We start from the raw sequence: 14,485 nt of genomic DNA on the forward strand, positions 1-14,485 counted from the left end.
CTAGAAACATGAAATTGTATGTACAGTAGTAGATTTTGAACTTTTAAAAAGAAACTGAACTATTTTATGAAATTGTGTTTTCTTTAGAGGTTTGATTAATTCATTTGGACCAATGCTCACATTCTGATTCACACAATCCTCAAGCAAATGCCTAATACAAGCTGATAAGCATTGTCAGATTAAATTCTGGAGAGCAATAATAATAATAATAAAACATATTGTAAATAGGAAGAGCTTTGCTAGATCAGACCAAAGATCCATCTATCAAGAGTCCTCTTACTTTTGACCCTCAACAATTTATAGCCAGAGGTTAGGAATGCTGGAGAATTTCAGCTGAAACAGGAGCAGAAATCATTGAAGTTTGCTTATTCATCCCAAGTTCAGAACAAAGATCAGGGAATACTATCACTATTCACTGTTGTTGCTATTTTCAATTCACAAACAATATGTAATGGACGACCTTTTTCCCATTTGTATTTCCTTTCCTTTGCTCTGAAATGTGGAGAAATCAGGTAGTAATACTGTAATTCATTATATAATTTATTGTGTAAAATTCCACCACAGCAGAGAGCAAGAAGAATTGCTTAGTTTTTGTTGGAAGCGGAACTGCAGTAGTCAGGAAACAGCACTGCATGTGACAAGCACAAGTTGGAATGGAAACAGACACCTTCTTACATTCCCACCAGTGGTATACTGCTTCAAGGTTCCAGTTAACATGAATAATAGCCACAGATTGACTTTGTCAGTGGCCTTCAGTTCATTGGAAAGCAGTCAAGATATTCATTTTTAAAAAATCAATCAAGAAAATCCCCTAGAGAGATGATGGGTTCTCCTTTGCTGGAGTTCGTCCAGGAGAGCTGACTAGCTATCTGTTGAGAATGCTTTAGCTCTGCATTTCCTACATTACATAGGGGGTTGGCCAAGCTGAACTACAAGCCTTAATCCAGCTCCCTCATTTTATTACAAGGTGGTGCAATGAATTGGTTGTGTTGTATTGTTGACCCTTCTTGAGTTTTCCTGTTTGGGAACACAGTGTCTCCATATACAGTATTAGGATTGACCTTGCCCGCCTTATATAGTCTTATTAAGCAAATATACCACTATGACTTCATAGGGCATTCCTCCTTCCACACAGATGATTTTGCATTCATTTAGTGGCACAAACAATTGAGCACCTTTGTGTAGACCATCCAAAATCTCCACTTGTCCATAGCATCCTTGAATGAATTGAAGGCTGTGCATGTAGTTCTGAGTTCAGAGATGAAACTGCTTCACAAAAAGAAGGCTGAAAATTTGGGGTCTATAGAGGTCATTGCTGTTCAAATGCTTTGTTTCATATACATGAACAATGAGCCAGTTTCAGCCAATGCTTTTAATTGGAGCCCTTGCAGATAAGATTCTTGACTACTACAATATGAGCATGTCACCATTTCTCCAGGCATTTTAAGACAGACAGTGAAAGAAGGAAAAGAAGGGTGGTGGGCATCAGACATGGTCCTTTGATACTAGAAAGGCCCCTTCCAGCAGAAGAAGCAGAGTCACAGATGAAACGAAAAGATCAGAGGAGACTAAGAACATGGTAGGAGGCGTTAAAGAACTTCATACTGTTTCAGTTTCCCACACTTGGCTTAGAGTAAAAGTAGCCAACTCAACTGTCCCAACACAGAGTTAAAGTTTAATGGATTGCATTTTAATCTTTTAGGCTTCAATAAATTTGTTCACATGCTGGAGAGAAATGGAGTGGAGAAAGAAATGCTGAATAAAAGAAATTAGCAGTCAGGAGGAAGCTTAGATTGTGAGGGGAGAGGAGATAAAGATTAAAAAGTATTCTCTACATAAAACAGAAGACAAAGAGAGAAGGGGGAATCCTAATTGTTAAAAATGTTGACTTCAATGGAAGCAGAATATTTAAAATGCTCGACACAGGGAGATAAATGGACTGCAAAGCAAGATTATTTTCGGAACAAGCAGTATAAAATGATTTGTTTTTTAAAAAGGAAGGAGACCAAACTGATTCTGTTATCTCATCCATTTCTTAGTGTTCAGGAACAGGACCACTTTATCATGGGTATAATATGTTATGCTTTTTAATTTTGTTTGTCAGATTGCAAACAAGAAAGAGAGCAGCTATCTTCAAACTGTGGATCTTGAAACACTTGATGCTTGCCGTAGAGATGACAAATGAGAGAAATGTCAGTGCTGCTGTTTGGAACCATAGGATGTCATTAGCAGATATCCATAAAACACTCTAGCCACAAGCCCGTTCTGTTCTTGTGCACCTGTTGGACTCCATTACATTGAAACTCATCTGCCACCAAAGCACTAATCAAGTGCACCGCGGGAGTTTAGAAAATGTGTTTCTGTTATCCATACCACATAAACGGAAAAGCAGCACGAACAGGAGAAAAGTATCTGTGAAACAGACAGCATCTGCTGTTTCCTTAAACAAGCACTGGCTGCTTTTCATTCTGGAGACATTTCTCATTTTGATCAACAATATTCACAGCTGATACTTGGACTGAAAATATCTTCCTGGGATTTGATTTGAAACCCAATGGAAGCTGTCCCTTTTCTCTGTGTGTTCAAAATTTTAGCATTTAAAGTTATTACATAGTAACCCCGTCATGTAATTGTCACAATTTAAGTTGCTAAAAAGCTTCTTAAGTGAAGAACAAGGCTGTTAGTAATATTGTTTTTTGGTTTTTTTCCGAACAAGCTAAAACCAAAAGCATGGGATTTCACAGACCACCCTTTTCCCCTGTAGGGAAAGGTCTCTTGTTTATAACATGACTATATTTAAGCTACACTTTCACACTTTCTCACCCACTATCAAATAAAAAGGTATTGTAAATTTTATTGTGGTACTTCTAAACCTGACATTGCAATATGTAAGGCACCATCATAGTTCTCTACTTTATATATTATTTTTATGGTGGGAATTAAAGGTTTTATGGGGCTATAATTTCTGACATTACCATCCATTCCTAGAAACGCAGTGCTATCCCATTTATAGACAGTCCATCTGTAGGAGATCTATATCCTTTCAAGGTCATGTGAATGCCTCAAACTTGGGAAGAGAAACATGAATTAGTTGAGACCTTTAGCTGAACAAAAGTGTGTTGCTTAGTGCATATATGATTTTGGATATATTCAGACAGTGAATTGAAGACAGTAGTGCTTCTGAATAATAATGTTAGGGGTACTGTTTTGTGAGCATTCCTTCCTCATAAATAGAACTCTTCATTTCAACCATTTTTGGATGGATCTGCAAATGGGGAGAATGTGTTTTCACACTCCTGTACCACATGTTTCCCCAAATTTCAGCATCCTACTCCATCTGTTCCCATATTCCCTCCCATCACTCATACCATTTGGGTTTGTGTACCATCATAATCAGCAATCTTTTTGAAAAGAAATTTGGGCTTTGGTCCAGATTTTGGGCTTTGCCTGAATGTGGTGCATAGCCCTAGCAAAATATATTTGAGTTGCAGAACTGTTAAATAGCTGTGCCTCAACACACAGAGGAGATGCTGTCAGTCATGGTAGAGCAGGGATGAGGGACCTGTGGCTTTCCAGGTATGGTCAGGCTCCGACTCCCATCAGTGCCAAGCAGCAAGCCCAATGGTTGGAGATAACAAGATTTGTAGTTCAACAACTTATGGGGGGCCACATGTCTACCATCCCTGGAGTACACAACACAGGGCAAAATGAAGCAGTATAACACACTTTATATGTTCACATATATGTCACAAGCCACCTTGAAATCAGGCCATCGGGGCATTTATGATTACAACAGTAAGCTAGAATATATATATATATATTTGAAAACTACATACTTCAGATATAGAATCACAATGATATTAATCTAAGTGCAAAAACATGTACAATTGTACTACCAATATACATAGATAGACAGATGATAGATAGATAGAAACCTCAACAGAGAAAATGGCTGTCTTATTCTTTGGGGATACTAGAAGGAAAATAAATGGAATACATCAGCTCATTATTTTTATGTTTTATAGAAGAACCTTCCAGTTCCTCTTCCCAGGGACCGTAGGTACGGTAGCTACAATACATAAGGCTCTCTGTTCTCTGCACCTGAAGTGTGCCTGGAGCTGCCAATTAAAGTAGACGAGAATCTTTCCATTAATTTAGAAAGGTTTGGGGTCAGAGTCTTTGAACATGCATAAAACAGTTTGACCCAAAGCTTCCCCATAGGATCTTGTTATCCCGGCCCACTGAGTTTTGCAATTACATCACTATCAAATTGAAAATGTGGGCCTAGTGACTTTGTTTATTTCCATGAATCCACACCTGTTTCCCACCTTCTGTATGATCCCGCTGAGGCTCTGGACTCTTGCCAGCTTGTTCTGAGTAGTTCGTAAGATTATATGAATAAACTGTGAGATTTTTCTTTACTTTCAGTGGCACTCGGTGGATATCTGCTTTAGCTGTTTGAACCTACAGGGAAGATGCACAGCACTGGAATCCTGAATCTTTGTTTATTTTAGAGCCGGAATATTTGCAATGAAACTTGAACTAGGCAAACTGATAACAGATAATGCCCATAGCCCCATATACATCCCCCCATAGAATCTGCTCAAGTCAAGGGTTGTACTGAAAGTAAAAGGCTGAAAGTTTTGACTGAAATTTTGGAGGTTGTGGTTGAAACAAAACCCAAAAGTGTCCCCAGTCTTGAAGATTACTATTCGTGGCAGCTGACAATTATTACCTTTCAACTTAGCCTATATTTAATTATACTGTTGTGAAAAATAAAATGAGATAGTCTATGCACCTTGATGAAAGAATATGATGAATAACTTTTCTCTTTCCATGTATCTCTGTCTAATTATGTACCAAAATACTGCACATTCCTCAAGTGTCCTTTGGGAGGAAGTGTAAGATACAAATGTAATAAATAATAGCTGTATCACTTGAATTGAAGGCAGCCCTGATTAGGGATGTTTTAAATGTTTGATTCTATTTGTAATATTCTGTTGGGAGCCGCCCAGATGGGTCGGGTATAAATAAATTATTATTATTATTATTATTATTATTTTATTTCATTTTGAATGTCACATTTTAAATTTTGCAATTCCTCAAAAGATTGACTTGTAGAAAATTTATTAGCATCCTTTTTAATATTTATTCCTCTGTGTGTAGTTTTATCCCTTTTTTTACCTGCAACATGAATCTTCTAACCTATATCCTTCACTTTTTTATTCTGAATGTTTATCCATGACCTCGAACTCTATCAGTATTGAAATGAGCCCGATGCCCTGTCTATGCACCAAATGCATTTCATCCACCCAAATTTCATTTCAGAATCAAGCAACAGGAAACCATCAGTTCAAAAAGGCATTAACAAATATTGCAGGAGACCTTTTGGAAACAAACTGGAAAGTACAATCAATTTCAGCCTAGTAGATGTGAAGGATTGCCCCATAACAACTCTGCCTGCCTCTATTAAATGAAATGTACTGTGGAATTTGGACTAAACTTGCAAGCTGCAAACATTGCCTGGACTACTGATTCATAACCTTGAACAGCATGAGCCATTGTACTGCTGAGCTGGCCAATGAATCCTGCTGTTATCAGGTCTTCTCCTGAATTTCCTGTTTCCAGACTGTTATGTACTGAGCTGAATCCTAGAACAATAGGATTCAGAATCAGCAGTCTGATTGGTCAGCAGGAGCTACCCAATCCAACTCCAGGTGGAAGTGAATCTGCAACCTGATTGGCCTGCAGGAGTAGCCAATCAGGCGGCTGGTAGAAGTGAATCTGCAACCTGATTGGCCTGTAGGAGCAGCCAATCAGGCTGCAGGCAGAAGTCAATCCACAACCTGATTGGCCCACAGTTGTAGCCCTGAAGTAGCCAATCAAGCAAGGCCCATTGTGTAAATAATGTATATAAGCAGATGGTTTTGGGAAAAGAGCCATTCTTCTCTTCTTCTCCTTGATGACTATGAGCTGAATAAAGAGCATGAAATTCACTCTCGACTCCAAGTATATTTCACAGACATTCTTGCAAAAGACCAAAACCAGCGCTAACCATAACAGATTCCATGCAATTTCTTTATAGTTAACATTTCCATATTCAAAAGCCACAAATCTGATACACAACCTCTCTGTCCTTACAACGAAAAGCAAAACAAACAAACAAAACATAAAAGTGGATGCTAACCCAATTAAAAATTAAATCATCAGCCTCTTACATCAGAATCTCATAGAGGATTAAGTCCCTTTCCTGAGTGAAATGGTACTGTGAGTTTGTTCACCTTGATCACTGTGAATGAGGAACCACAGACTTTAACAAAAGTGCCCTGACGGCCTGTGATAGAATCATAGAATCATAGAGTTGGAAGAGACCACAAGGACCATCCAGTCCAACCCCCTGATAATTAGGAGAATGCTTCCCCCCTCAATGTAAGGGGGTTTAACTGTCAGAAGATGACATCCATGAAAAGTAGTGTGGCAGGCTGGGTCCAGTTTATATTTAGAGGGGAGACAGAAGAAGATGTCTGGAATGGTGAGTTGCCTGAATGTGAAACATCTTGGCATGCAGAGCTTCTCTTGGAGAATCAGATGCAGGGATAGTACTGTATACCTGTTGTCTGATGTGTCAATTTGCCTCTACTTGAATATCTGTAAATAATTCTGTAAGGTGCTTACAAAGTTTGCAAATTTCAGTATCCCTGATTAGCACTGACCAAGAGGTCCAGGATTCTGAAGCACTCATCACCAGGCCTGGATCCTATCTGCCTCTGCCCTTCATTTCCTTGCCTCACTTGGGACCTGAGAAAGGACCAGGTAGGTCCTTCTTCATAGGACCTGGTATTCTGGATGATATGGTCAGACATTGCCTGTGCCACTGTCACAATTTGCGACTGTGGATAGTAAGGCTTTGAAAACTTAGTTTTTAAAATAAAAATATACATTGTTAAACATCTTTGTGGTCGTGGTGATAAACCACAGCAGTGCCTCTGTCAATGCCTAGCATCTCTATTGGAAATATTTCCCAGCCAACATCTGTAGTGGAATTGTTTTTTTATAATGTTTTTGTTGTTTTATCAGTTATGGTTTGTCACCTTGGGCTCCTTTGAGAGGAAGGATGGGGTATAAATTTAATAAATAAATGGGGGAGCCAATCAGGGGACAGGGTGTGGCGACTCAACTTGCATGACAAAGTGCGGTTTGGGTGCCACCTGCTGTTTGCATGCCACCATCTTACAGTTTCCAACCAACATTGTGAGAATATGAAAGCTTCAAAACTTTTCAAGCCAATTTGGACATCCCAAGGTGAGACCCAAATGCAGTTTGAAACTAATCCCCATAGAACTGCTCCTGGAATGTCTCCCTGCTCAGCAAAGAGCATGCAACAAGTTTCAGGAGCAGACAGATTGTCCTTCTGCTTTGGCAGCCGCATATTGTATATAAGTCATTTTTTTCCCTCACACAAGCTGCTAATCCATTTTTGCTCTGAATAACCAGTCTGTTGACAGACCTTTTAAATGCCAGCTAGCCTGACTAAAGAGACCTTTGTTCCATTTAAGTATCTACTAAACACAGTAGTGGATGGTCTGGCAGTGGTGCATGCTGTTGTTGCTTACTGGAAGATGGAGGGGATTCAGTGAGCTGCTCTTGTCAGTGCATTTTCACTGTGCCAATCTCCCTGCTGCCTTCCACCTCCATGCCAAGCTCCCAGTGATGCCGCTAAATGAAGGTAAGGTGAGTGGTGCTCCATCACCATGCTGTCTAACACTCATTTTCTTACAAGAACTGTTTCAAAACAAGGGAGATCTTTCTATTCATTTTTCCCTTCACACTTTATTTGCTTATCCTTATATTGTCAAGAAGGAGCCTAGGGCTTGCCAATCAGAAGGTCAGCGGTTCGAATCCCCACGACAGAGTGAGCTCCCGTTGCTCGGTCCCGTTGCTTCTGTCAACCAAGCAGTTCGAAAGCACATCAAAGTACAAGTAGATAAATAGGTACCGCTCCGGCAGAAAGGTAAACAGTGTTTCTGTGCACTGCCCTGGTTCACCAGAAGCGGCTTAGTCATGCTGGCCACATGACCCGGTAGCTGTACGCTGGCTCCCTCGGTCAATAAAGTGAGATGAGCGCCACAACCCCAGAGTTGTCCGCAACTGGACCTAATGGTCCCTTTACCTATATTGTCAAGAGTAGGGTACCATCAAAGACAGGGTGTGGGACCAGTGCTAATAGCTAAGCATTTTCTTTTCACAATAGGAGGAACATAATGTGAAGGAAAGGCACTAATTAAAAGTGAACTTGATTTTAAGATGTCACTGACTGATGTCAAGGGCAGGTTTGTTCCTTGCAGTTTTTATTTTTGCATATCTCTTCTGTCATAAAACCCACTTTCCTGGTTTGTTTGGGTTTTTTGTTTTTTGTTTTGTTTTTTTTGAAGATTCAGACATTCCTGAGAGATTTGATACAACTTGCGCAACTTTCTTTTATGCCTACTAAAATATATTCCCAGATTCAAGCATAAGGAAGCTTTCACAGGGTCAACTATATTTGCACCTGCTAATTAGTTATCAACTATTGATTGAAGGTACAGAGCTGAAGAAAAAGGGACAGAAGCTGAAAATACATATGTAGTGATGTTTGGTGCACTTTCTTTGTTATATTTGAGGAGTATTTCAACTCGCAGCTGACAAACGTAATACAAATACTAATCAGCACAAACCATCTGAGAAAGCTTTTGAGATGAGAAGAAAATGGGAACCTAAGTAAACACTGACCTTTATTTTAAATGTGCATACCATAATACATGTTTTTCCTTTAAAAATATATACATTTTATTTCCTGAGCCAAGAACTGCATCTCAAAATTTGGAGAAGTGTGAAATTTGAAGCATAAGTCCATTCAGAGCCACACATTTGCCTGGGAGGTCCAGATCAAACAGCAAAGAAAGCACAAAGAACAAATTGCTTAAGCTTCCCTATTGAATCATGACTCACAATTGTTTGGAACCTTCAGTACTAACCAATTCAGTTTGGCATTCAGTTTGGCAGATACTATGAAGGGCTTTGCTTTCTCTTTACCTTATTATCTGTTTCAGGGGTCATGGAGTTTTTAGGCCTGTGTGAACACTTAGGTTTTTCAGTGAATTGTGTGGATGCCACTCCTCTAGACACTTTACACCCCCACTCCCCAAAACGGTCACCTCCAGAGAAAGAAAGGGATAATACATGTTCACACACACAATTTATTTTTTCAAGTGATCTATGCAGTGGTGAATGGTGCTGCTTGGCTGCCCGGGGAGGTACATACGCAGTCCGGCCTGGTGCGTACGTCGTGACGTCCATCTGTGGTGGCACGTGAAGGTGACTGTGGTGGCCGGCGCACTCCGCAAGGGCTGTGGCGGTGGCGGGCGGCGGCCAGAGGAGGTGAGGGGCGGGCCAGGGGCCGGCGGCACTGCCCCACGCACTGCCCCCACCAGACTGGAGCCAGGGGCGCCCCACCCTCCGCCCCTCCCTTGCTTCATGCCTGGATCTATGCAAATGTCAGATCCTGTAGAATTAATCTGTGTTTTGAAAAGCATATAGAAATGAAAGAGTAAGTGGGAAAGAGTATCACTCTTTTAAATTCATACTTCCTCCTTTTCAAGGGAGAAAAAAGTAGCTACATTCACCACTCCATGATCAATGGATGGCAGTGAGGGGAGGATCACAGGCTTCATAAGTACCAGAGGAGGACATCAAAGGCCCCATTTTGGTGATCCCTGCTCTAGTCCCATTTGTCTGTGGCAACAAATCTCTGCCACAGACACAACCTAAGAAACTCTATCACTTGCTATTACTACACCAGGATTCAGTCCTAGCCATGCCTAGTTCTGGGATAAAGTGACAAGCAATACTCTTATACCATCACTAGAACTGAAGTGCTTGAGAAACAGACTAGGTCTTTGTAGGGGACTTACCACAAGAAATAAGCCCCCTTCCATGTCTGTGTTGGCAAGATGTTTTTTGCTACACATAGGCAGACTTGGATGAACTTGAAAATGCGATTTTTTGGTCTCCAACCCAGAACTTAATTTTTGTCTAGGTTAGTGACAGTGGGAATTCACAGCAGGCTGTGAATACTTTGTCGTCTTAAAAGAAAATGCACCAATGCCAGTGCAGAAGAATCATTGGGTGGGGCAGAAAAAGCAAAAAGAAAGAAGGAAACAATTTCTTTACTAGGCTGAGAACAAAGATGTTCCTGAAGCGATTTCACATTCAGATGAATATAGGAGCATAAAACGTTTTAGCTGGAGCCATTTCCCCATCAGGACTATTTGCTCAGAAGGGCTCATCCATGTTAAGTATTCCATTTCTTTACAATGGTATCTAATTGTTTCTTGAATGATCCTTGCATTTTGCCTAAGCAATAGTGCCTGATAGGCCATTCCATATGGTTATTATGGTCTAAGTAGGGAGAAAAAGATCTTACTAACATCTGTTGTGCGTTAGCTGCTTTTTAATTTCCATTTATGGCTCTTGAAATTCATGCTCAATGGGAAATAGCAATATACTATCTTCCAAGCCCACCTCCCAGTTAAATTAAAAGAGCTGAATTCCAGCCAGTTTAGTCCCATTGAATTCTGTGGAATTATATCAGCTTAACTCCAAGGACTTCAATTTAACTGGTTTATCACTTCAGTTGCTTGGCAGCCTGTATTTTTAAAATATGACAGCCGGTTTCCCCCCACCTATTATTTAAAATATCTTCAATTACGGCTGCTTTGCCAGCAAAATGGAGTGTTCTGTACAACAATACCTTCAGTATCTTTAGCAATACATTCAGTGTTAATATCGCAGTAAAGAGATACCCCCCCCCCAAAAAAAATGCACCATGACTGCTAACAGAAGAAGAGTCCTGCTGCATCAGACCAAAGTCCCATCTCATCCAGTACTCTGTTCTTGCAGTGGCCAAACAGATGCCAGTGGGAAGCCCACTAGTAGGACCTGCCCACCTGCAATTCCCAGAAACTGGTATTCAGAGGCATACTGTTTTCCCATCACTGTAGGTAGTACATAGTCAGATATGACTGAGGACCTGTTAGTAGCTGGCTCCCTAGACTGGATGGATGGGAGGTTGAACCTCATCAACTGCTGAATCAGGTCTTCTGGAGTTTTGGAGTACATTGTCAGAAATATACTACCTCTCCTTTACATCTGCAGATGTGACAGTGGATGTGCTGGACCATTGTCTTGCCATGGAAATGGACTGGATGAGAGCCAACAAACTGAAGCCCAATCCAGATAAAACCGAGACACTGCTATTGGGTGGTTCCCTAGACTGGATGGATGGGAAGTTGCCTGTTCTTGATGGGGTTACACTCCCTCTGAAGGAGCAGGTATGCAGCTTAGAGGTACTTTAGGAAACATCGTGTTGCTTGAGACTCAAGTAGCCTCGGTGGCATGAAATGTCTTCCATCAGCTTCGGCTGGTGGCCCAGCTACACCCCTATCTGGACAGGGATAGCCTGACTTCTGTTGTCTATGCTGTGGTAACCTCTAGATTGGATTGCATGTTATACATGGGTGGAGCTTCATGCTCCGGCACCGGGGGCAGGGGCAGGAGTGGGGGTGGGGCACATCTCCTGGAGGGCCGTAGTGCACGTTCCAGGCGTGACATGCCTCCCGGAGGGGCGTAACACACATTCCGGGGGCAGGGGGCATGTTTTGGGGGCGGGTGGGCACCCGTGATGGCGCCCCTTGGAGCCCGCCGCTCGGGGCAGCCCACCTCTACCACCCCTATCTTCCTACGCCCCTGCTCTGAAGACAGTTTGAAAACTTCAGCTGGTGCAGAATTCAGGTTGCTCATCGCAGCAAAATGGTTTGAGGAAAAAGGAACAGAATTGCCATTTCTAGCAACTGTTTCATTCAAATTACCAGATGAGCACCACTTTTCCTGTTTCTGTAAATTGCTACAGTGTAAGGAAGCACAGTACCCACCAACAAGATCCAGATAGATAGACAACCACAGAAAAGCATATCCTTTTTTCCCTCTCCTTTTATGTATTCCAATTTCTCCTGCTCTAGGAAAGACTTAATAAAAACAGATCACCATACAAATATGGGAAGTTCAAAATCCAGTTTAAATTGGCTGTGGCAAAAGCAATGTAGGCTGATACTCTTAATGGGTGAAGGGTGAAAACAGCAAAGAGTTAGTCATGCAGGTGCTCTTTGTGGCCTATATTCCAGTAGCAGAGTTACACCAGTCACATTGTTCCCAAGGTTTGCAAAAGTCCTCAGAAGTAAAGGGGGAAGTTAAAGGTTAAGTGGAAGGAGAGCAGTTGTGCAGTCAACTGGGTAAATCTACCCCAGCAGTCTTAAGACCTGCTGACTCTGCATGGATCAGAGCCAAGGAAAGGGTCATGATGGGGCAGAGTGCTCAGCCAGCCAGCGTTAGGTCATTTCCTTTCCTTGGTGCCTTTTCTGTTTAATACTTTGATGTTCCTTATGTTCTTTGGGTACTAAACTGGATATTATTAAGCTGTGACGTTAACTGTGCACTCCAGCTTTCTCTGGCATACATGAAGGTCAGCAGTTCATGCTGTGAAGGAAATAATCAACCGTACTGTATGTAGACAGGCCCCATTGGGCAGTGAAAGAAGCAATGGTAAGACAGGCCATGAACCTTTATTCACAGTTGTGAATAATCAAAAATACAAACCATTATGGGAAAATACTCTCACCAAGATAATGAACTCAGAACATGTTTCAGGCTACCAAGGGGAGTATGAACTCGCCTCCCTCTGGTTGCATGATTCTTTATTAGTCTTGTTGTTTAGTCGTTTAGTCATGTCTGACTCTTCATGACCCCATGGACCAGAGCACGCCAGGCACTCCTGTCTTCTACTGCCTCCCGCAGTTTGGTCAAACTCATGTTGGTAGCTTCGAGAACACTGTCAAATCATCTTGTCCTCTGTCGTCCCCTTCTCCTAGTGCCCTCAATCTTTCCCAACATCAGGGTCTTTTCCAGTGAGTCTTCTCTTCTCATGAGGTGGCCAAAGTATTGGAGCCTCAGCTTCACCATCTGTCCTTCCAGTGAGCACTCAGGGCTGATTTCCTTAAGAATGGATAGGTTTGATCTTCTTGCAGTCCATGGGACTCTCAAGACTCTCCTCCAGCACCATAATTCAAAAGCATCAATTCTTTGGCGATCAGCCTTCTTCATGGTCCAGCTCTCACTTCCATACATCACTACTGGGAAAACCATAGCTTTAACTATACAGACCTTTGTCAGCAAGGTGATGTCTCTGCTTTTTAAGATGCTGTCTAGGTTTGTCATTTCTTTTCTCCCAAGAAGTAGGTGTCTTTAAATTTCATGACTGCTGCCACCGTCTGCAGTGATCGTGGAACCCAAGAAAGTAAAATCTCTCACTGCCTCCATGTCTTCCCCTTCTATTTGCCAGGAGGTGATGTGACCAGTGGCCATGATCTTAGTTTTTTTGATGTTCAGGCCATATTTTGCGTTCTCCTCTTTCACCCTCATTAAAAGGTTCTTTAATTCCTCCTCACTTTCTGCCATCAAAGTTGTGTCTAGGATTGTGTTAATCTCTCTCTGTACAAACAGCTTTCCTGTTATACTAATTCTGAATTTGACAATTTGCTCCCAAGTGCCCAGTCCTGTGTTAAAAAAAAACAAAAAGGCAGGATGACTAGAGCAGGTGGAGTAAGTCTGAAAGTGACTATGACTAAACATTACTACATTTTCATACTTATGCTATGGCAGTGATGGAGACATATGGCTGATCTTCACCACCTTTGCATCCTTGTTAGCCATCCCATAGAGGTATGGAGTTGGTTGAACTCTTAAATGCCTGTTATGCTATCTACTTTAAGGGCAGTATCACTCATAATCAGACTGATTGCATCAAAATCATTATTGATGCAATTCCTGTGCACCATCAGAGCACCATGTGGTTTGGTTTTTGGGATCATTTTTTGGTTGCCATGGCCTAAGAATGTGGACATGATACTTGGAAAGGTTCAGCTAATCATTTATGTATTCAGTCCTTTCCCATCTTGGCTGTTAACATGAAGGTGGAGGGGGTTGAGTAGGTTGGTACAAGAAGTGGTTTGCAGGGAGGAAAAGTGCCACCTAGCTTGAAGGAGGCAGTTTTGTTGTTATGCATTATAAGTCTTCTTTGGACTCAGAAGATTGTAATTATGATTGTCAGTTCACTAACAGCCCTTTAGGGCAAGATACTTGAGAAGGTGGTTGCATATTAAGATTTTAGATAATCTGCTTCATTCAGATAATTTTGGATGAAGTGGATTTTCCACTTTGGCATCAATGAAGCATTTTAATTTACAGTTACCTCTTTGAATGTGTGAGATTTGGAAAAATTAAGATATCTAACTGCAGATAACTCCTTCAAACTAGGTTTGAAAATTCTAGGTGGAAAGTAGAGAACTGTATTTAAGATTGGAAAAATAAGAAACTGAAAGAAACCAGAATTGAT

This window comes from Zootoca vivipara, chromosome 8, assembly GCF_965207765.1.
Source record: "Zootoca vivipara chromosome 8, rZooViv2.hap1.1, whole genome shotgun sequence".
Classification (NCBI taxonomy): Eukaryota; Metazoa; Chordata; class Lepidosauria; order Squamata; family Lacertidae; genus Zootoca; species Zootoca vivipara.